The sequence below is a fragment of the Cryptomeria japonica genome, chromosome 2, assembly GCF_030272615.1.
Source record: "Cryptomeria japonica chromosome 2, Sugi_1.0, whole genome shotgun sequence".
Taxonomy (NCBI): Eukaryota; Viridiplantae; Streptophyta; class Pinopsida; order Cupressales; family Cupressaceae; genus Cryptomeria; species Cryptomeria japonica.
The window spans coordinates 432964655-432988720 of NC_081406.1; the positions used below are offsets into that span (position 1 = coordinate 432964655).

The 24066-nt window shown below is 45.4% G+C and overlaps 2 non-coding genes and 2 pseudogenes across 2 annotated transcripts; 2 read left to right on the plus strand and 2 right to left on the minus strand.

Moving 5' to 3' along the window:
• Window positions 1–10592: 10592 nt before the first annotated feature.
• Window positions 10593–10746, plus strand: LOC131031783 (5.8S ribosomal RNA; annotated as a pseudogene).
• A 227-nt stretch (window positions 10747–10973) lies between these two features.
• LOC131031918 (28S ribosomal RNA) lies at window positions 10974–14317 on the plus strand. Its single transcript, XR_009103324.2, has one exon. It is a non-coding gene; the product is annotated as a 28S ribosomal RNA (ribosomal RNA).
• Window positions 14318–16481: 2164 nt separating this feature from the next.
• Window positions 16482–16599, minus strand: LOC131031666 (5S ribosomal RNA; annotated as a pseudogene).
• A 6894-nt stretch (window positions 16600–23493) lies between these two features.
• LOC131031629 (5S ribosomal RNA) lies at window positions 23494–23612 on the minus strand. The gene has a single exon (XR_009103075.2). It is a non-coding gene; the product is annotated as a 5S ribosomal RNA (ribosomal RNA).
• Between the last annotated feature and the right edge of the window lie 454 nt (window positions 23613–24066).

Genomic DNA, 24066 nt, shown 5'->3' on the forward strand with positions numbered 1-24066 from the left:
CGGGGGTAAGGGGTCGGCACTAGTAGTCACCTCAAGCACACTCGATGCTTTTAGATCACTCTGGTATGGCCCGAAGCATCTTGTCTCCTGCTATTGTGCTCTCCTCTCTATATCCCTCACCTCACACTCTGATTGATATCTCTTCTAGGCTCCTCGACCACCTCAGAAGTTTCTATGTATCGGACACATCATGGGATAAAGGGGGTGGGCTTTTCCAAGATTTTGATTCTCTGGATACGAAACTGGCTATGGGCAGCTTTTTTTCTATCCAAGTAGTGGGGTTTTTCCAAGTTGGGGTTGCCTCAGTCAGAAGTGGAAGTGGGGTTTCTTGCATTACCCTCATGCCACCTTTTCATCTAAGAGTTTAGTGAGGATTTTTACCATTGCGGCTCCCCACGTCTAAAGTGGGGATTTCTAGGTAGGGGCTTCGGGTGCACATTACATTTTTGCCCAAGTGTCCAATGGGGTTGCTGGTGCACTCCGAAGTGGGGTTATTGGAGTGCCCCCTCTTTTTTTTTCGAGTGTTTTGTGGGGTTTCTCGCATTGGGGCTTCACAGGCTTGGGTGTTGGGTGCACACCCACCCTGGTGCGCACCTTTGGTGCGCCCGAAGGTGAGCACCATGGCGTGCACCTCTAGTGTGCACGAAGTCAAAAGTTGGGTTAATTGCCCAGTTTTCCCTAGGTGCGCACCTTCGCCAGGGTGGGAACCTTGGTGCGCACACCTTGGTTGGGCTGCGCACCAGGGTGGGCATAAGATGGCACCCGCGTTTTCTTCAAAAAAAACAAATTTTTAACTACCTCTCAAGTGGGAAATTCTATAATCTCAATTTTTTTTGCCTTTTTTGTAAATTTTTTAAGGCAGTGCATCAAAGGTGCACACCAAGGAGAGCTCCGAGAACCTTTGGTGTGCACGAAGTCAGAAGTTGGGTTAATTGCCTTGTTTGGTGTGCTCTGAAGCGGGGTTATTGGAGCTCCCCCTTTTTTCTTTTCTAAGTGTTTGGTGGGGTTTCTCTCATTGGTGCTTCCCAAGCCTAGGTGTTGGGTGCGCACCTTTGGTGCACTCCAAGGTGAGCACCTCTAGTGCGCACGAAGTTGGAAGTTGGGTTAATTGCCCGGTTTGCCCCGAGTGTTCTCCTTCGCCAGGGTGGGCACCTTGGTGCGCACACCTTGGCTGGGCTGCGCACTAGGGTGGGCACCCAGGTAGACACAAGATGGCACCCGCGTTTTCTTCAAAAAAATAAAATTTTTTTTGACTATCTCTCAAGTGGGAAATTCTATTATCTCAATTTTTTTCCCTTTCTTGGAAAATTTTGAAGGCAGGACATCAAAGGTGTGCACCTCAGTGCCCACCATGGTGCACACCTAGGAGCGCTTCGAAGTGTTCTCCAAGGTGGTGTGCACCATGGAACGCATCTCTGGTGCGCACGAAGTCAGAAGTTGGGTTAATTGCCTTGTTTGCCCTGGGTGTGCACCTTGCATGCACCTTCGCTAGGGTGGGCACCTTGGTGCGCACACCTTGGCTAGGCTGTGCACCAAGGTGGGCACCATGGTGCACTCCAAGGTGCGCAACATTGGTGTGTACCAAGGAGCACTCTGAAGTGTGCTCCAAGGTGCACACAAAGTCGGAGTCCGGTTTGCCTGGGTGCGCACCTTGCGTGCACCTTCGTCAGGGTGGACACCTTGGCTGGGCTACGCACCATGGTGCGCTCTGAAGTGTGTGTTGGTGTAAATAAATATTCATTATGGATATTATTACACTTTACTTAAGTTAACTTAGGATAATGCATCTCTTCATAGTTTGGATTTGAGACACTTAGGGAAGTGTGCACATAGGGATATAAGTTGTAGGAGAAATTCCACCTTTTATGGTCTTATTTTGCTATTACACTCCACTTTCGGTGGGTCATCCACCTCTTGTGGAATATTATATTATTTCTCCTACCTACTCCTAGTATTTCTTACCTACCCTTGTTTCTCATTGAGCCACATGTCATGATTGTGTGCTCGTACATCCATATGGCCTTGCCTATATAAATAGGCCTATATTCATTTTATTGATTAATCTAGTTGATCATTTGAATATTGATGAGAATACAGTTTGTTCTTGTCATTCTTTTGTCTCTCTTTTATACTTTTCATTGTTCCCTTGATCTTGGCAAAATCTCACATGTTATTAGAGCTATTGGGGCTTCATTGATTGGTTTTGGGAGACATTTTGGAAGGCTTCTATTTTCGTATCTAAGGGACAATTTTTTTTGGAGGCATCTTAGAGCATTTTGGACCTCACCATTGCGTTCGGGAGGCTGTTTCCATAAAAATCAAGTATAAACTTGACCTATTTTGGCAAAAATCAAATTTTGGGTGTTGGAGGAATTTTTTGCCTAATTCGGGCTATACGTAATTTTCGGATCTCAAAAAAAAAAAAAAAATTCTGAAATTTTTTTTCCAGTTTTGAATTTTTTTGAATTTTTTTTTGCGGTTCCATACCTTTTGACTAGTCAGTAGCGCACAGTCAGCCACTCAGTTAGCGCCCAGTCAGCATTTTTTTTGAAAATTTGTAGACCCCTCTCCGTTGAGCAATTTGGATTTTTGAGTCAACTTTGGAGGCTCATAACATGCTCAATTTTGCTCCTTTTTGGGTGCAATCTTTTTTGATTTGGGCTAATTTTTTCATTCTCTTCGCAGTGGTGTGGTTATTTTCTGATTTTGGTGCACAAGTTTTTCATAATTTTTGGATTCTCTTAGCTATACCTTCCCAATCCTCAATTTTACAACTTCAAAGGCTTCATTTGAGCTCATACAACCTCCTTTTCAGGTGCCATTTTTTTTAAAGTGCATGTTTTTTCGTCTACTTTCATAATCTATGATTAGATTTCAGAGATTTTGAGTGGACATTGTACTTTAAGATATTGGTCTTATTTGGCCTATTTGGTACTTGTAAATTGATTGGATCTTAGTTTAGATCTCTTGCATTATTAGTTTGAGTCTCTTTTGGGCTTATTGAGGCAATTGTAAAGTTGAAATCAGAAGTCCACTTTGCCATTTTTTGCAAGTGGCCCATTGTACATGCATTAAGTATAAAGTGCCAAATCATCTTTTTTGGGGGGTTCTTTGATTGAGTGAATTTAAGGGGGGTGTCTTGTGTGATTGTGCCTCTCTTTCCTTGTGCTCTTTCATTTTGGTTGCAATGAGTCCTCATAAATTTCCACCTTTAACTCCACATAATTATGCATCATGAAAAATTAAAGTATGGAGCAAATTAAAGGAAAAAGGTTTCATGCATTACATAGATGGAACTATTGAAGCACCACCTGATCCTAAGGCTGATCCTAATTCTCAGTTATAATGGCTCACTAAAAATTGCATGGCTCTTGGAACTTTGTGTAAGTATGTATCAAATGACCTCATTTTTCACATTGAGAGTGTACAACAATCAAAGAGGGTTGGGATATGTTTCAGAAATTGTATGGTCAAGTTGATGAAATCAGAGATTACAAGATTGACAATGAGCTCACCAACTTGGATCCCAAGAGTTTTGATACAATCCAAGATTATGTCACCAAAGAAAATGAGCTAAGAGAAAATATTAAGGATTGTGGAATTGACAAAAAGGATGCTTAGTTGATATTCAACTTGTTGGACAAGCTTGCACCAGAATATGCAGCATTTATGTCTAGCTTCTGAACTCATCATTTGACAGTGGGGAGTTCCTACATTATGCCTTTATTTGATGCTTTCACAAAAATGTTGATATTGGAACAATCTAAGTTATTGAACATGGGGCTTCTCAAGTTTTCAAAGTCCAAGGCTTTGGTGGCTAATCAAGGGAGTCAAGGGAGTCAAGGCAAAGATTCCAAGAAGAAGAAGAAGTAATCTAAGTCAAAACCACATCAGGAAAAAGGGCAATCATCCTCTCCATCACAAGGAGATTTCTCATCCTCTTCCAAGAAGGGGACTCCACCTAAGAAGGATAAACCAACTTGTGCATATTGCATGAAGTATGGTCATGATGAGCATCGATGCTACACCAAGCAAGTTGATGAGTTGACAAATCTTCTTAAGAAAAACAACATCAACTTGCCATCTGCCTACACAAAGAAGGATTCAACTCCTTCCTCTTCCTCATAGTCTAAGGGAAAAGGGAAAGCATTTGTGGCTACAATAGGTTCTTCACAACAGTGGGTACTTGACTCGGGTACCTCTTATCACATGGGTTCTACAAAGGAGCAGTTTTCTTCATTGGAGCCATCTAAGGTACCTCACATTTACATAGGCGATGATACACAAGTAGAGGTTGAAGGGAAAGGTTCAATTTACATCGATGATGGAACATTTGAGAATGTTCTTTATGTTCCTAGCTTGTCTACCAACCTTCTCTCTATCTACCAAATCACTCACTATGGGAATGGGAAAAAGGTTGAGTTTACACTAGATTCAATTGTGGTAAATGAACTTGATGATGATGCCTTGGTAGCAGTGGGACAAGTCAATGACAACTCAAGGCTTTACTCATTCTCCCACTTTGTGCCAAGTTCTCCTTCTAGGGCCTTGCTTACTCATTCAAATTCAGAAAGTAAGCTATGGCATGAACGGTTTGGTCACCTCAACTACCGCTATCTTCAGCACCTCAGCACTAAAGACATGGTCATAGGTCTACCTCAAATCAATTTTTTAGAGGGTGTCTATTCAGGTTGTTCCATGGGAAAGCATCCCAAGGAGAAGTTTGATAAGGGGAAAGCTTGGAGAGCTTTAGAAGTTCTTCAATTTGTTTACAATGATGTAGTAGGTCCATTTCCAGCACCTTCATTTAGCAAGGCCCGCTATGTCCTCACCTTCATTGATGACTACTCCCGCTTCACTTGGGTCTACTTTCTCATTCATAAGAGTCAAGTATTTGACAAATTTCAGGACTTCAAGACTAGTGTGGAGAAGAAATCCGGGAAAGTGGTCAAGATTCTTCTATAGATAATGGAAGGGAATATGTGAACAAAAGACTTGAGGATTTTTGTACATTTGAGGGGATTGATCTTCAGCATTCTGTTGCATACACTCCACAACAGAATGGAGTTACAGAATGCAAGAATAGAACTCTCAAAGAAATGGCTAGTTGTATGATACATGCACATTCTCTTGATCCCGCCTTTTGTGTAGAGGCTATCAGTTGTGCCACACACATCCAGAATCGGGTTCCTCACAAATATTTTCAAGGTATTACTCCTTTTGAGGCTTGGGCTGGAAGGAAACCAATTGTGAGACATTTTAGAGTCTTTGGGTGTCTAGCATGGGCTCACATACCTCCGTAGAAACGCAAGGTATTGGAACCTCAAATTCATCCTTGCATATTTGTTGGATATCCTGAGGGTGTTAAGGCATATAGATTGATGGATCCTGAGACACATGAGGTGTTTATTGAGAGGAGTGTTCACTTTGAGGAAAGCTCTCCTAGCTTAGCCTCTCTACCTCCTCCACCTTCCTCCATTGTGGATAGTGATTCTAGTGATTCAGATGATGAGACTCCTTTAACTTTGACTTGCAGGGTTACACCTCTGTAGGGTCCACTTGTAGTTGAGGAGCCTTGTTCTCCACCTCCACCTAGACCTCGTTGGGCTCAATAGACACTTGAGTTAGTGGGTTCTCTTGTTTGGGATCCTTCAAATACACAGAGGACTCAATCACAACATCAGGATCTTCCACATGCATTCATTGCTACCACTTTCAATCCACATACATTTTGGGAAGCATCAGGGGTTCCTGAGTGGGACCAAGCTATGGAGGAAGAGTATAGTTCCTTGATGAGGAACAACACATGGGATTTAGTCCATCTCCCTAAGGGGAGAAATATGGTTTGATGTAAGTGGATCTATCAGACCAAGTTTGCAGCGAATGGTAGTATGGATGAGTATAAGGCTCAGCTTGTTGCGAAAGTTTTCTCTCAAGTTCCAGGTGTTGACTATACTGAGACCTTTGCACCCATAGCCAAGATGAACCCCATTCACTTGACACTTTCTATTGTTGTAGCTCATGGTTGGGTTGTACATCAGATGGATGTTAAGAGTGCTTTTCTTCATGGGGATCTTGATGAGGAGATTTATATGGAGCAGCCACAGGGTTTCATCCAGGATACTTCCTTGGTTTGTAGACTAAGGAAATCTCTCTATGGCCTCAAGCAGGCCCCTAGGGCTTGGTACACCAAGATGGATTCCTTTCTTCTCTCAGCAGGGTTCACCAAGTGTCATTCTGATCCAAATGTCTACATTTTGCAATAGGATGACTCTCACTTGATACTTGTGCTCTATGTTGATGATTTGAACATTACAGGGAGCACCGCATCCATCATTAGTAGGGTCAAATCTGCTTTGCATGATAGATTTTCTATGACTGACTTGGGTATTTTGCACTACTTTCTCAGGATAGAGAATTCACAGTCACCTTCCAGGATTACACTATCATAGCCCAAGTATGCTCTTAATCTACTTGCATGCTTTCATATGGCTGATTGTAAGCTTGCACTGACTCCCTTTCTTTTAGGAGTCAAGCTTGAGGCTCAGTGTTCTTCTCCACCAGTTGATGCCACATTGTATTGTTAGCTTATGGGTAGTCTCATCTACTTGACTCATACATGCCCTGACATTTCATTTGTAGTTGGCATGGTTTCCCACTTCATGCAGAAACCACATGAGATTCATTGGAAGGCCGCCAAAAGCATCCTTCATTACATCTAGGGTACACATCACTATGGGATTCACTATGAAGCAGGCACATGATTTCTCTTGGTTGGTTACACACTTTGATTGGGCTGGCAATCTTGATGATCGTAAGTCTACTTCAGGTTACAGTTTTCACCTTGATTCAAGCCACATTTATTGGCAGAGCAATAAGTAGCATGCTATTTCTCTCTCTTCGACTGAGGCTGAGTATCGAGGAGCTGTTAATGTAGTGACTGAGACCATTTGGCTTCAACAGATTCTTCCAGAGTTTGGGTTCACCACTCCATGACTGACATTTCTACATTGTGACAATCAGAGTGCTATTGCAATCTCGAAGAACCCAGTCCAACACCAATGGACCAAACACATCGAGATCCATATGCACTATATCCGAGAGCTAATTCAGGAGCAGGTCATTGATTTGCAGTATTGTCCTACAACAGAGAAGGTTGCAGACATATTCACCAAACCTTTCACCTAGAGTAAGCTCCAGCAGTTGCGAGCTCTCTTGGGGTGTGGGATGTCTAATTAGGGGGGGTCAACTGACTTCTCCTTCCTCTCTTATAGGGGGACATTTTCCTCTTTCAGGTTTTTTACTTCTTTGAGAGTCTTTTGTACATTCATCTCTCTTTTGGGGGGGGAGTTTTTTCCCATTGGGTTTTCTCCCTTTCTTTGTTTGTGAGAGATTGCATTGCATAGTTTTTCTTGCATTTGCATATTGTACATGGGTACCTATCATGACCTAGTAGCTGGGACCCATCTTGCATTGTTGACTTGAGTCTTCATTCTCCTAAGTTGCACTTAAGGGTGGGTGTTCATGTAAATAAATATTCATTATGGATATTATTACACTTTACTTAAGTTAACTTAGGATAATGCATCTCTTCATAGTTTGGATTTGAGACACTTAGGGAAGTGTGCACATAGGGATATAGCTTGTAGGAGAAATTCCAACTTTTATGGTCTTATTTTGCTATTACACTCCACATTCGGTGGATCATCCACCTCTTGTGGAATATTATATTATTTCTCCTACCTACCCCTAGTATTTCTTACCTACCCTTGTTTCTCATTGAGCCACATGTCATGATTGTGTTCTCGTACATCCATATGGCCTTGCCTATATAAGTAGGCCTATATTCATTGTATTGGTTAATCTAGTTGATCATTTGTATATTGATGAGAATATAGTTTGTTCTTGTCATTCTTTTGTCTCTCTTTTATACTTTTCATTGTGCCCTTGATCTTGGAAAAATCTCATAGTGTGCTCCAAGGTGCGCACCATGGCACGCACCTCTGGTGTGCATGAAGTCGGAGCCCAGTTTTCCATGGGTGCGCACCTTGCGTGCACCTTCACCAGGGTGGGCACCTTGGTGCACACACCTTGGCTGGGATGCACACCAGGGTGGGTACCCAGGTGGGCACAAGTTGGCACCCGCCTTTTCTTCAAAAACTTTTATTTTTACTATCTCTCAAGTGGGAAATTCTATAATCTCAATTTTTTTTGCCTTTTCTGGAAATTTTTGAATGCAGCGCATCAAAGGTGCACACCTCGATGCCCACCATGGTGCACACCCAAGAGCACTTTGAAGTTTGCTCCAAGGTGCACACCTTTTTTGCACACCATGGCATGCACCTTTGGTGTGCATGAAGTCAGAAGTTGGGTTCATTGCCTTGTTTACCCCGGGTGTGCACCTCACGTGCACCTTCGCTAGGGTGGGAACCTTGGTGCGCACACCTTGGCTAGGCTATGCACTAGGGTGGGCACCATGGTGCGCAAAATTGGTGCGCACCAAGGAGCACTTTGAAGTGTGCTCCAAGGTGCGCACAAATTCGGAGCCTGGTTTGCCCCGGGTGTGCACCTCGCATGCACCTTCGCAAGGGTGGGTGCCTTGGTGCGCACACCTTGGCTAGGCTGCACATCACCCAATCCTAACACAGGGAGGTAGTGAGAAATAAATAACAATATTGGTCTCATTGAGTCTAGTAATTGGAATGATTACAATCTAAATCCCTTAGCAAGGATCCATTGGAGGGCAAGTCTGGTGCCAACAGCCTGCGGTAGTTCCAGCTCCAATAGTGTATATTTAAGTTGTTGCAGTTAAAAAGCTCATAGTTGGACCTTGGGTCATCATGGTTGGTCTGCCTACTTGGTGTGCACTGGCCCTCACATCCCTTCTACCGGCAGTGTGTTCCTCACCTTAATTGGCTGGGTCGTGGTTCCGGTGTCGTTACTTTGAAAAAATTAGAGTGCTCAAAGCAAGCCTATGCTCTGAATACATTAGCATAGAATAACATGATAGGAGTCTGGTCTTGTTCCATTGGCCTTTGAGACCAGAGTAATGACTAATAGGGATTGTCGGGGGCATTCGTATTTCATTGTAAGAGGTAAAATTCTTGGATTTATGGAAGATGAACCACTGTGAAAGCATTTGCCAAGGATGTTTTCATTAATCAAGAATGAAAGTTGGGGGCTCAAAGTTGATCAGATACCGTCTTGGTCTCAACCATAAACAATGTAGACCAAGGATCGATGAATGTTTCTCTAAGGACTCTGTTGGCACCTTCTGAGAAATTAGAGTGTTTGGGTTCCGGGGGGAGTACGGTCGTGAGGCTGAAATTAAAGGAATTGACAGAAGCGCACCACTAGGAGTGGAGCCTGCGACATTGTTTGACTCAACATAGGGAAACTTACTAGGTCAAGACATAGTAAGGATTGATAGATTGAGAGCTCTTTCTTGATTCTATGGGTGGTGTTTCATGGCCATTCTTAGTTGGTGGAGCAATTTGTCTGGTTAATTCCATTAATGAATGAGACCTTAGCCTGCTAACTAGCTACATGGAAGTTCCCCTTCATGGCCAACTTCTTAGAGGGACTATAGCCTCTTAGGCCATGGAAGTTTGAGGCAATAGTAGGTATGTGATGCCCTTAGATGTTCTAGACCACACGCACGCTACACTGATGCAACCAACAAGTTTTTCTCCCTGGCCCAAAAGGTTCTAGAAATCTTGCCAAATTGCATCGTGATGGGGATAGACCATTGCAATTATTGATCTTCAATGAGGAATTCCTAGTAAGCATGAGTCATTAGCTTGCATTGACTACATCCCTACCCTTTGTACACACCGCCTATCACTCCTAATGATTGAATGATCCAGTGAAGTGTTTGGATCACACCGACCACGACGGTTCCTATTGCCAATGTCGCTAGAAGTTCATTGAACCTTATCATTTAGAGGAAGGAGAAGTCACAACAAGGTTACCATAGGTGAACTTGTGGTAGGATCCTTGTCGGTTCTAGCCCCTAAATCATGTAGGGGAGGAGGCAAGGGAGGCATGCCAAACTCACCTCCTTTCCAACCCTCGCCCTTGATGACATGTGGATGGTTGGATGTCATTATATGGCTCGGCTCTGAGTCCTATGCCATCAACTCGAGGTGATCGAATGTTGTGTTTGGGTACATGCCCTTTTTGGGAGAGGCCGAGTCTCTATCCCATCGAGTTCGCATGCCCCTAATCGCATGCATGACATCATCCCAATGATCTATCGCTTCTATGATGGGAAGTCAGGATTGCCACAACCCCCCATTACATCTCCCAGGGGGACAACATGTCACTTGGAGCATTCCCCATTGTGGACAAGTGCACTCTCGAGTGATTGTTCGTGGGGCAGGACCCATCATCTGGCTGCAGGGTTATCTCGATGCGACATCCACCTATGCGATGCAACGGGATGGGGACATGCACCCTTCTAGTGCTCCCTTGCATTGGTGGATGGTTTGTGTCAAACACCCTAAACATCAGTGCAATCCACATGAAGAAGTCCAAAAAATTGAAGCGCGACCAAGGTGCCTTGTGCGTTTGGGTTGCTAGAAAAAAAACATGACTCTCAGCAACGGATATCTTAGCTCTCGCCATGATAAAGAATGTAGAAAAATGTGATACTTAGTGTGAATTGCAGTATCCCATGAATCATCAAGTCTTTGAACACAAGTTGTTCCCGAGGCCTTGGTCGAGGGCACCTCTCCTTGGGCATCGCACTCCAAAATATCCCTCCTACATGGAGGAGCGGAGATGGCTGTCCATGCCCACCAGTGATGCAGTAGGCTGAAATGAGCATGAGGTCCCTCGCTTCGTCATGATGAGCGGTGGCCTATGCTGGTCGGTGTTGGTTTTTGTGGGTCGAGCGAGGCCAAGTGTCGAACTTCAACTAGGCCACAATGGCCTACCAGCATGTGGGTAAAATGTGCTTGGCCCCTTTGCCATGTTCCCAAGTCAGGCATGAATATCCGCTGAATTTAAGCATATCACTAAGCGAAGGAAAAGAAACTTACCAGGATTCCCCTAGTAACGGCGAGCAAACTGGGAAGAGCCCAGCATGAAAATCGGCAGCTCCACCTGCCGAATTGTAGTTTGTAGAAGCATCCTCAATGATAGACCAGGCCCAAGTCCCCTGGAAGGGGGTGCCAGAGAGGGTGAGAGCCTCATTGGGCTTGGTCCCTGCCATACCATGATGCGCTTTCGGTGAGTCAGGTTGTTTGGGAATGCAGCCCTAATCGGGTGGTAAATTCTGTGCAAGGCTAAATACGGGTGAGAGACTGATAGCGAACAAGTACTACGAGGGAAAGATGAAAAGGACTTTGAAAAGAAAGTTAAAGAGTGCTTGAAATTGCTAGGAGGGAAGCATATGGAGGTCAGTGATGCACCCTGGTCAAATGCAAAATGGTGTCAGTCGGTCAATCGCTCAACTTGGGGGCGTGCCAGCATGGGCTATTGTAGTAGCACAAGCGCAGCCTTCTGGTCACACTGTACCTCCATGGTGGCAATCTAGGAGCGAAGTGCGTGCCTACCAGGATGGGCCCTCGAGCACCTACGCGCTGGCCAACAGTCTTTCCATCTAACCTATCTTGAAACACGAACCAAGGAGTCTAATGTATGTGTGAGTCGGTGGGTTGGGAAACCTGTGAGGCACAAGGAAGTTGACTGGTGAGATCTCCTCTCGAGAGGTGCACCGTCGACTGACCCTGATCTTTTGTGAGGGGTTTGAGTGTGAGCACACCTATTGGGACCCAAAAAATGGTGAATTATTCCTAAGCAGGGCGAAGCTAGAGGAAACTCTGGTGGAGGCCCACAACGATACTGACATGCAAATCATTCGTCTGACTTGGGTATAGGTGCGAAAGACTAATAGAATCGTCTAGTAGCAGGTTACCTCCAAAGTTTCCCTCAAGATAGCTAGAGCTCATGTGCGAGTTTTATCAGGTAAATAAAATGATTAGAGGCATCAGGGGCGTAACGCCCTAGACCCATTCTCAAACTTTAAATAGGTAAGGCGACGTGGTTGCTTCGTTGATCCATGCCACATAATCATGAGCTCCAAGTGGGCCATTCTTGGTAAGCAGAACTAGCGATGCGGGATGAACCGAAAGCCAAGTTACGGTGCCAAATTGCGCGCTAACCCAGATCCCACAAAGGGTGTTGGTTGATTAAGACAGTAGGATGGTGGTCATGGAAGTCAAAATTTGCTAATGAGTGTGTAACAAATCACCTGCTGAATCAACTAGCCCCAAAAATGGATGGTGCTGAAGTGTGCAACCTATACTCAACCATCGGGGAAAGTGCTAAGCTCTGATGACTAGGATGACGCGAGGGTTGTTGTGAAACCTTGGGCGTGAGCCTGGGTGGACCGACCCTCAGTGTAGATCTTGGTGGTAGTAGTAAATATTCAAATGAGAACTTTGAAGACTGAAGTGGAGAAAGATTCCATGCGAACAACACTTGGACATGGGTTAGTCGATCCTAAGAGATGGGGAAACCCTATTTCAAGGGCGCACTTTGCACGATCATCAAAAGGGAATCAGGCTAATATTCCTGAATCAAGATGTGGCAACAGACGACAATGTTAGAAATTCCAGAGATGTCAGCGAGGGCCCTGGGAAGAGTTATCATTTATTTTTAACAACCTTCCCACCCTGAAATTGGTTCAACTGGAGATAGGGTCCATTGGCTGGAAGAGCACTGCACGTCTCGTGGTGTCTGGTGCGCCTTCAGCAACCCTTGAAAATCTAGAGGACCGAGTAGCATTCATGCCTGGTCGTACTCATAACTGCATTAGGTCTCCAAGGTGAACAACATCTGGTCAATAGAACAATTTAGGTAAGGGAAGTCGGCAAAATGTATCTGTGCCCCGAACCCATGGGTTGTTGGCGGCCTTCTTGAGCTTCTACCATGGTGAGGGTGGGCCATCATGTGTCAATCAAGAAACGTATGTAGGGCTCCCTTCGGGGGGCTTTTCCTAGGCAATGAACAACTAACTTAGAACTGGTATGGACAAGGGGAATCCATCTATTTAATTAAAACAAAGCATTGCAATGGTCCCTGCGGATGCTGACACAATGTGATTTCTGCCCAGTTCTCTGAATGTCAAAGTGAAGAAATTCAACCAAGCATGGGTAAATGGTGAGAGTAACTATGACTCACTTAAGGTAGCCAAATGCATCATCATCTAAGTAGTGACGCACATGAAATGATTAATGAGATTCCCACTTTCCCTATCTACTATCTAACGAAACCACAACCAGGGGAATAGGCTTGGCGAAATTAGTAGGGAATGAAGACCCTGTTGAGCTTGACTCTAGTCCAACTTTGTGAAATGACTTGAGAGGTGTAGAATAAGTGGGATCCATTTCAGTGCAAGTGAAATACCACTACTTTTAACATTATTTTACTTATTCCATGAGGCAGAGATGGGGCAATTCCCCTATTTTGGCCTTAAGGTGCGTCTAGGTGTGCCAATCCAGGCAGAAGATATTATCCGGTGGAGAATTTGGCTGGGGCGACACATCTGTTAAAAGATAATGCAAGTGTCCTAAGATGAGCTCAACGAGAACATAAATCTTGTGTGGAACAAAAGGGTAAAAGATCATTTCATTTTCATTTTCAGTACAAATACAAACTGTGAAAGTGTGGCCTATCGATCCTTTAGACTTTCAGAATTTGAAGCTATAGGTATTATAAAAGTTACCATAGGGATAACTGGCTTGTGCCAGCCAAGCGTTCATAGTGACATTGCTTTTTGATCCTTCGATGTCAGCTCTTCCTATCATTGTGAAGCGAAATTCACCAAGTGTTGGATTGTTCACCCAACAATAGGGAACATGAGCTGGGTTTAGACCATCGTTAGACAGGTTAGTTTTACCCTACTGATGATCTGCACCATGATAGTAATTCAACTTAGTACTAGAGGAACCGTCGATTCACACATTTGGTCATCGCGCTTGGTTGAAAATCCAATGGCACGAAGCTACCATGTGTTGGATTATGACTGAAAGCCTCTAAATCATTATCCATGCTAGATGTGGTGCATCTTTCTCTCCGGCAGCATCGCGACTTGTAGTAGGGGTGCTCTTGCACCCCCAGGGGCTCGTGTCATTGGCTACCTTTGATCGACACAATCGCCTGGTTGGAGTAACCTTGGATAACAATTTCAAGTTGTTGGCGAGAAGAACCTTTTGCAGAAGACTTAAATAAGTGACAGGGTATTGTAAGTGGTAGAGTGGCCTTGCTACCATGATCCACTGAGATTTAGCCCTCTATTTCCTTGATTCATGCGACCTCTTTTTGGCTCTATCGTAGGTGGGGTTTATAGTTCTAACCTTCTTCATTTCTTGCTTACATGCATCTCTCTCTCCAAAGTCCCCCAAGGCGGGGTTCCTACCAGTGCACCTCAAGGGGGCATGCGCTAGACTTTCTTGTCCAAGTGCCAATTGGGGTTACCAACGGTGCGACCCTCGGCCAACCTTTCTTTGTCCAAGGGCTAAGTGCGGTTTGTGGCACACTCTTTTCTTCCTTGGATGCCAAGTATGGATGAAAACAATGCGACCCTAGGGCTTCCTTTCTATCAAAGGGCTGAGTGGCATTTTCCAAGCTCTGAAGAGGGGTTTCTCATCCGGGTGCCAAGTTGGGCAACCCTTGCATCACATTTTTCATCCAAGTGTTGGGTGGGATTTTCCAAGATTCAGATTCTTTGGATCTGAAACTGGTTGTGGGCGGCTTCTTTTCTATCCAAGTAGTGGGGGTTTTTCGGGTTGGGTCTGCCTCGGTCGAAAGTGGAAGTGGGGTTTCTGGTATTACCCTCGAGCCACCTTTTTATTCGAGAGTTTAGTGAGGCTTTTTACCATTGTGGCTTCCCAGGTCCAAAGTGGGGATTTCTTAGTAGGGGCTTCGGGTGCACATCATGTTTTTTCCCAAGTGTCCAATAGGGTTGTTGGTGAGCTCCAAAGCGGGGTTATTGGAGTGCCCCCTCTTTTTTTGTTCGAGTGTTTGGTGGGGTTTCTCACATTGGGACTTCCCAGGCCCGGGTGTTGGGTGCGCACCCATCCTGGCATGCACCTTTGGAGCACTTTGAAGTGTGCTCCAAGGTGCACACCTTTGGTGTGCTCCAAAGTGCGATCCAAGGTGCACACCATGGTGAGCACCTCTAGTGTACATGAAGTCAGAAGTTGGGCTAATTGCTCGGTTTGCCCCAGGTGCGCACCTGCGTGCACCTTCACCAGGGTGGGAACCTTGGTGCGTACACCTTGGATGGACTACACACTAGGGTACACAACATGGTGCACTCCGAAGTGCACAACATTGGTGCGCACCAAGAAGTGCTCTGAAGTGTGCACCTTTGGTGCACTCTATAGTGTGCTCCAAGGTGCGCACCATGGCGCGCACCTCTAGTGTGCACAAAGTCAGAAGTTGGGTTAATTGCCCAGTTTTCTCTAGGTGTGCAACTTTCATGCACCTTCACCAGGGTGGGCACATTGGTGCGCACACCTTACCTAGGCTACGCACCTGGGAGAGCATACCTAGGTACCCGCATTTTCTTCAAAAAAAAAAATTGTTTTTACCATCTCTCAAGTGGGAAATTCTATAATCTCAATTTGTTTTGCCTTTTCTAAAAATTTTTGAACACTGCGCATCAAAGGTGCGCACGAAGGAGCACTCTGAAGTGTACTCCAAGGTGTGCTACTTTGGTGCACTCCAAAGTGCTCTCCAAGGAGTGCACCTTTGGTGCATTCCAAAGTGCGCTCCAAGGTGCGCACGAAGTCAGAAGCTAGGTTAATTGCTTGATTTGCTGCTTGAACTATGCCTAGTTTGCCCTGGGAGTACACCTTGGCCTGGGTGTGCACCACGGTGGGCACCTTGCTCTACACATGTTGGATGGGGTGCGCACCAGGGTGGGCACCCCATTGCGCACACCTTGCCAAGGTGCACGCACCTAGCACGCATGTCAAGCATGCACCCAACCTCGCCCAAGTGCACATACTTGGCACGGGCATCGGGTGCACACATGATCTAGCCTCGATGCACCCCGGGTGCACCTCGATGTGATGCCCCAACTGCGTGTACCTACCCCGGGTGTGCACCCGGCCTCATTTAGATTCTCTCACCTATCCCAGGCATCTGGTGCAAAACCTTCGAGTAAAAAACATTGTTCTACACCTTGGCCAACGTGCATTCCTCGACCAAGTGCGCATTGGCCGAGGTGCACACTGATTTCATCTGGATGCATGCACAACAACTCAGGTGCATTGAGGTGCGTGCACAATGCTTTGGTTGCATCTTGGTGTGTGCTCGAGGCACCTAGGGTGCGCACTTGGAGTCGCCTTGGTGCACCCGCATGCGCAGTAGTGCGCGCACTACACCCTGGCTCGACACCGACGAGAACACAAATAGGCAAAAGGTTAATTCAAATAGCATTGTGACACCTGGTGAAAAACTAAAAAAGGGTGCAACACTAGAACTTCCTGGGAGGTCACCCATCCCAGTACTACTCTGATCCAAGGGTACTTAACTGTAGAGTTCTGATGGGATCCATGCACTAACACTGGTATGATCGCACCCGTTATGAGCTTGTCACAGTGCGTACTTAGCAAACCATGGTGCACATGTGAATCTAACCTAGCCACCCACCCCCACCAAGGTGCACACCCTCCTTGGCCAAGCGCACCCCATTTGCCAAGGCTGAATCCTACCTGTGTGCGCGCACCTGGCCTAGGCATTAGGTGTGCACTCGGCCCAGCCTATGTGCATGCACCTAGATGGGGTATCATGTACACACCCGACCTGGCCTGGGTGCGCACCCTCCCCGACCAAGTGTGCACCCCCTAGTACGCGCAGTGCCCCATCTGCACCTCGATGCCTGCACACCACCTCGTGTGCACCGACCTGCACTCACATGAGGGCCGAGTGCACTCTGGTGCATGTTTGGGGTGCCTCGGGTGTACACTCAATGTTTCCCCGGTGCACCAAGGTGCCCAGTTTTCCCTGAGTGCGCACCTCGCACGCGCCTTGGCCAGGGTTGGCACCCAAAATAGGAATTGAGCACCAAAAACAAGTTTCAAGATGCAAAATGAGACCCAAGGACCACAAATGCATTCCAAGACCCATGATGGGTCCACAAGAACAAAAATGTGTTCTGGGATGTAATAAACAAATATTGGTTTTTAGGAGAAGAAACATGCTCTGATGCCCAAAACAAGAATCGACCTTGAAAGGGCCACAGGCCAAAAGTGGGATGCGAGATGAAAAAATGGGACCCGAGGACCAAAATTGGGTTCCAAGGTCGAAGACAGTGCAACCGGACAACAAACAGGCTCTGAGGCTCAAAATGAGTCACGACGACTAAAAATAGACAATAAGCACCCACCGGGCACCCAACTTGACACTCGTGGGATACTGACCCACCCCAGCACCCACCCAGGCTTCCACCCTAGCACATCTTGGTACCTACCCACCCTGGTACCCAACCTCGCACCCAACTAACCACCTTCGAACCCACATTGGCACTCACCCTAACCTTGGCACCTTGGAACCCACATTGGCACTCACCTTGACCTTGACACCCACCTTTGCACTCACCTTGGGACCAACCTTGGCTCCTACCTTGACACCCACCCAGACACCCACCTTGGCTCCTTGGCACCCACCTTGACACCCACCTTGGATCCTTGGCACCCACCCCGACACCCACCATGGCATGCAACTTGGCTCCTTGCCACCCACCTTGGCTCCTTAGCGCCCACCTTGACACCCACCCTAGCAACCAACTTGGCTCCTTGGCACCCACCAAGGTACCCACCTTGGCTCCTTAACACCCACCTTGATGCCCACCCCAACACCCACCTCGCTGCCCACCTTGGTACACACCGTGGTGCGCTCCAAGGTGCGCAACATTGTTACGCACCAAGGAGCACTCCAAAGTGTGCTCCAAGGTGTGCACCTTTGGTGTGTTCCAAAGTGTGGTCCAAGGTGTGCACCATGGTGCACACCTCTGGTGCGCACAAAGTTGGAAGTTGGGTTAATTGCCCAGTTTGCCCTGGGTGTGCACCTCGCGTGCACCTTCACCAAGGTGGGCACCTTGGCTGGGCTATGTACCAGGGTGCACACCATGGTGTTCTTTGAGGTGCGTAACATTGGTACGCACCAAGGAGCGCTCTGAAGTGTGGTCCAAGGTGTGCACCTTTGGTGTGCTCATAAAGGACACTCCAAGGTGCGCACCATGGCATGCACCTCTGGTGCACACGAAGTCAAAAGTTGGGTTAATGGTCTAGTTTGCCCCAGGTGTGCACCTTCGCCAGGGTGGGCATCTTGGTGCACACACCTTGGCTGAGTTGCGCACCAGGGTGGGCACCTAGGTGTGCACACCTTGGCACCCACTTTTTCTTTAAAAAAAATAATTTTTTTGCCCATCTCTCAAGTGGGAATTTCTATAATCTCAATTTTTTTTGCCTTTTCTGAAATTTTTTGAACGCAACGCATCAATGGTGCACACCTCGGTGCCCACCTTGGTATGCACCAAGGAGTGCTCCAAAGTGTGCTCCAAGGTGCGCACCTTTGGTGCGCTCCAAAGTTCTCTCCAAGGAGCGTGTTGGGACTCATAAAATTTGGTGAATTTGAGAGGCCCATTTCAAAATTTTGCTCTACACTTTCAAATGAATACCTAGTGAATCAACTTGAATGGTCTATTTTGGCGCATGTGAAATGGAGCCAATCTAATTTCAAGGGGTAAGGCTTAGGAAATAGGTCCTACACATATCATTTAGCTTATGCAGTGCTCTACAACTTTCAAAATTCAGTTTGGACTAGTTTATCAAGTACCATTTTCAAGGGGTGGACTGAAAGTTGTTCTATGTTCAAATTCAGATTTTATCAAGTGACCTACTTTGAGGCTTTGCATTTCATGACTATTTGATTGTCATGTTAAAAGGAATATACCTCTGAATTTTATGCATGTAAGTGAGTCCACATGCTAAATTTCAAGTCCTTGTGAATCCATTTGCTCAATTTGGTAAGCTCAATCCATTTACAGTTTGTATTGTTTGCATAAGTCCCTGTTTCAGCAGCTAGTCAGAGCCCTACTTTTCATGTGTAATAAATGACCTGAAGTGTCATATCAGAATATTTCTTCTGGGCTACTGTTAGTATGAAAGACAAGCTATTTTTCCAGTTTCAGGTCATAGCCAATCCGTTTGATCAGTTTTTCGAGATGGTTTCTTGAGCCATTTTATTGAGTTTTTTGCACTTTCATTGTTGCATCTGTTAAAGTGGCTATTTTTATGAGATCATCATTTGCACCCTATCAGCTTCTTTGTAAAACTAAGCATTCCATGGTCTTCCTTTTACTTCAAAGTATCTATGCCCCAGATTTGGGGATCCACAGAGACCATTTGATATTTTTAATGTGTGCACTTTGTGGTCCCTGCACATTGATTTTATCAGGTTCCTTTGCTGACAGAGCCATTTAATCAACTTTGTGCATTAATATCTCATCACCCGAAATTCGTCATGAGGAATGGTTTTGAAAGATGAAATTTAACATATAAGAGTACATGCCTATCAGTTTGTGAAGTCCAGAAAGGTGTTTTGATCAGTTTTTAAAATGTATATTTGGGTTTAAATGCGAAAATGGGACACAAGCACCTGAAAGTTACAAGTTGAGTTTTAATGATCAAAAAATTATGTCGATCAACTCTAGAGGTATGTTCAAGGTGCCTAAGGCATTTCAAGGGTCAGTTGAATGAAAACGATTTTGTTTTTTAGCCGGACCCACTTTGAGGCCCGACCTGACTTGTAGCTTCATCAACAATGGTTTCTTATATGAAATTAACTTGCTCAGATGGGAAATTTGGAATGGAGTGCATCAAACCATGTGTGCTGGATTGTCTCCATAAACATTGATATATTGAAAGAGGACTCATAAGAACCAATACTATTCACAAGATTTGAATGAAGCTAAGGGAAGAAGCTGAAATGAGAAATGGCATGTGACTAAGGCAATGAAACTTTTAAAACTAATGCAATTAGCAGGTGCAATGCCTCCTCCTTGCGTGGTGTGTGGTTATCATTAAAATATTTAAACCAATGCAAGGGGTCACATGGGTCTTAAAACTCTCAACAAATCCAATAAATGGAAGAAACTTCTAGCAAATGCAAATAGCAGGTTGAAACCAAATCTTCCCAGTTAGCACGTGATATGGAGCAGGCTTTGGAAACTTTCAGCAAATGCTATTGATGGTGCATAGAAATGGTGGAAAAGATTAGAAATATTCAAAAAATTCATTTGATAGGTGTAGAGATTAATTCCATAACCTTTACCAAATCCTTCCTCTATGTGGTCTTTGTCATGGTAGCTAGGAAAGGCTAGTTGAAACTTTCATCCAAATGCAATGGGCAAGCTCAAAGCCAAAACCCCCTCCCACATGTTAGCAGCCCTCAGAGGATTCTAAACAAATGTAATTGGCAGGTGTAAATGATAATTTCCCTGTGGTTAACAAAGGGCATCACTAGAAACTGAAGCAAATGCAATTGGCAGGTGTATAACCTACGACATCATACCCAGAGGCGTTAAACTTCAGCAAATGCTCCTGGCAGGCATAGGACCACTCTCCCAGTGCAACATTAAAAAGGACATTAGAAACTTTTTAGCAAATGCACACTGGCAGGCCCGTGGCCAAATCCCCTTCCATGAGTAGTATGGAAAAGGGCAAATAAACCTTCTACAACTTCAGTTAGCATATGTAAGACCAAATCCATGGGTCACGTGTAAGCAGTGCCACAGAGATTTTACCAAATGAAATTGGCAGGTGTAAATGTCAAATTCCCTGAGTGTGGCGTTGAAGGGCCTGGGGTTTCAATGGTGTGGTAGGTGGAGGTGAGGATGGGTTTTATAAATTTCAAGCAACTTACACTTGATAGGTGTATTGCCAAGTTTCACAACCTTTCTAGCATCCTCCTAGCTGCTTGAAATGTGGCGTGATGGTTGGAAAAAGCTCAGAAAGTTTTAGGCAAATGCAAATGATAGGGGAATGTGCATAAACATTTATCCCACATTGGTGGTGGGGAGGGACTTTTCAATGTTTAAAAGCAATGCCACACACATCTATTGTGTCAAATCTTAAAGGCTTTTGACAAGGAGCTAGCTCAGTGACTTGGTGGACCCCATGTGCACACACGCATCCCGAGACAACCAAATTTTGCAAAAGAAAGGCGAATTAATGATTGTGCAAGTTGTAAATGATCTGACGGTCGTCACTATACCGAAATGCAAAAAATCTCGATAGTTAACCATCGTGACATGGTGACTAGATGGTGGGCCCGATAGGTGAGCAGCTCGTGTTAAAGATCAAGCAGGTTCGAGGAGAATCAACAATTGTTGCTATACCTCAAGATGAAGATGCTTGCCAGTTATCCCCCGCAACATGGTGACTGGTGAGGTGGCGGTCCAGTGGCAGATGAGGTATCATCCCGGTGGATCTGCAAGCGAATCACAAGGTGCCACATGGCATAACGCAGATGGAAAATGGAGTAAAAATCAAAGTTAATTCATATAGTTCAGACTATAGGTAGAAATTCAAAAATTTAAATGATGGATCCATCTGAGAGATTAATTCGCTTGAGGGGTATTTTTTACCCAAAATAGAAAGTATTATATACCGTTGGAAAGCTCTTAGAATGAGAAGATGATTTCTGTAGTTAGTTTTAACAAATATCAGATATTTGGAGAGCAGTTTCTAGGGGAAGGATGCAAGGAATGTTTTTCAGCTGGGGAAAGAGGACACTTGGCAATTTCTGATGAAATCTGATCTTTTCCCCTCTCCTTCATATTATCAATTCTTCTCATTTGTAAGGGTTCCAGAATTTTTATGAGAAGGCTCCAGAATTCTGTGTTTCCAGCTCTGAATTTCTTTTCCAAGTTTGTAAAATTCTAGGGGTCTTTTTAGGGTATAGAGTTGCATTTTAGTAATTGCAGATTGTTTCATAGTTGCAAGTTCTACTTGTGTAAGGCATGAGTAGATTTCACACAAAATTGTCTCTAAGTATGTATTCCTTTGTTACAAATTAAATCCTCAAGGAGGCTGGAATTTTTTATCTCAAGGAGATTGTTGTGATTGTTTGTAGGCATTCTTCAGTGAAGCATTTAAATTTTGTAATCAATCATAAGTAATGGAATATGTATCCAAGATCTGATGATTTTTTGAACAAGTTGAGTAATGCATTGGTATAAGTTATTGATGCAAGAATATTTTATAAAGAAAATAGATTTGCATATGAGATTTGCATTTACAGTTCTGTGTGTGACTCCATGCCCAATGAACAAGGCACTGGTCTTTGAAGAATTTGGGGGTATTATCAGAATCATATAATTTTAAAGAAATTTATTTCCCTTCATGTTTGGGGGTTGTGTCCTATTCATTTCAAGCTCTTATTCATCTATCGCGTGTATAGATCTAGCCAACCTATAGTGTTTTCTAGCTTGTTAAGCTTGTAGAATAATCTATCTACTTATTGTTTGATGCTGCCATATGTCTGTAACTGGTTGTATTTTATGCATCAAAGGGTGTCCCACCCTAGGTCTAGCAGAACCTAAAGTGCAGGAGGATCATTAGGGTCCTATGTTATGTTGTCCAAGTCTTGATGTATTTCATAGATTGAAATTGGCCATTTCATAGATCAATTGTAGGTGAACTTGGGTTAACCAGTTTTGGTGAACAACAAAGTGCACCTTTGGTGCACTCCAATGTGTGCTCTAAGGTGCGCACCATGGTGCGAACCTCTGTTGCGCACGAAGTCACAAGATGGGTTAATTGCTCGATTCGCTACTTGAACTATGCCCAGTTTGCCTTGAGAGCGCACCTTGGTCGGGGTGTGCACCTTGTTGTGCATACCTTGGCTAGGGTGTGCACCAGGGTGGGCACCCCATTGCACACACCTTGCCAAGGTGCGCGCACCTGGCATGCAAGTCGAGCATGCACCCAACCCAATCCAAGTGCGCGTACTTGGCATGGGTGTCAAGTGCGCACCTGATCTAGCCTCGATGCACCCCAAGTGCACCTTGATGTGGGGTCCCAGCTATGTGCATCTACCCCGAGTGTGCACCTGGCCCCACTCAGCTTCACTCACCTATCCTGGGCTTCTAGTGTGAAACCTTAGAGTAAAAAACATCGGTGTGCACCTTGGCCAACATGCCCACCTTGACCGAGCGTGCACTGGCCAAGGTGCACACCGATTTTGCTTGCATGCATGCGCAACACCTCGGGCACACTGCTATGCACGTACAATGCCTTGATTGCACCCTAGTGTGTCCTTGGGGAGCCTTGGGTGCATGCTTGGTGTCACCCTGACACACCCACGCATGCGGTAGTGCGTGCACCACGCCTCGACTCGACCTCGACAAGAACGCAAATAGGCAAAAGGTTAATTCAAATAGCATTGTGATGCCCAATGAAAAACTAAAAAAGGATGCAACATCGGGACTTCCCGGGAGGTCACCCATCCCAGTACTACTCCGACCCAAGCACACTTAACTACGGAGTTCTAATGGGATCTGGTGCACTTACGCTAGTATGATTGCACCCGTTATAAGCTTATCGCCATGTGTACTTAGCAAACCATGACCCACGTGTGAATCCACCCCAGCCACCTAGCCCCATGGTGCGCACCCAGCCCCACCGAGGTGCACACCCTCCCTAGCCAAGCGCGTTCTGTTTGCAAAGGGTGAACCCTGCTTGGGTGCGCGCACCTGGCCCAAGCATAGGGTGTGCACCCGACTTGGCCTACGTGCATGCACCTGGATGGGGCATCATGTGCGCACCTGACCTGGCCTGGGTGCGCACCCTCCCTGGCTAAGTGCATGCCCCCGGTGCGCATAGTGCCCCATCTGCACCGTGATACCTACACACCACCTCAGGTGTAGCACTCTGCGCTCACACGTGGGCCAAGTACACCCTGGTGCATGTTTGGAGTGCCTCGGGTGCATGCTCGATGTTGTCCTGGTGCACCAAGGTGCTTGATTTGCCCTGGGTGCGCACC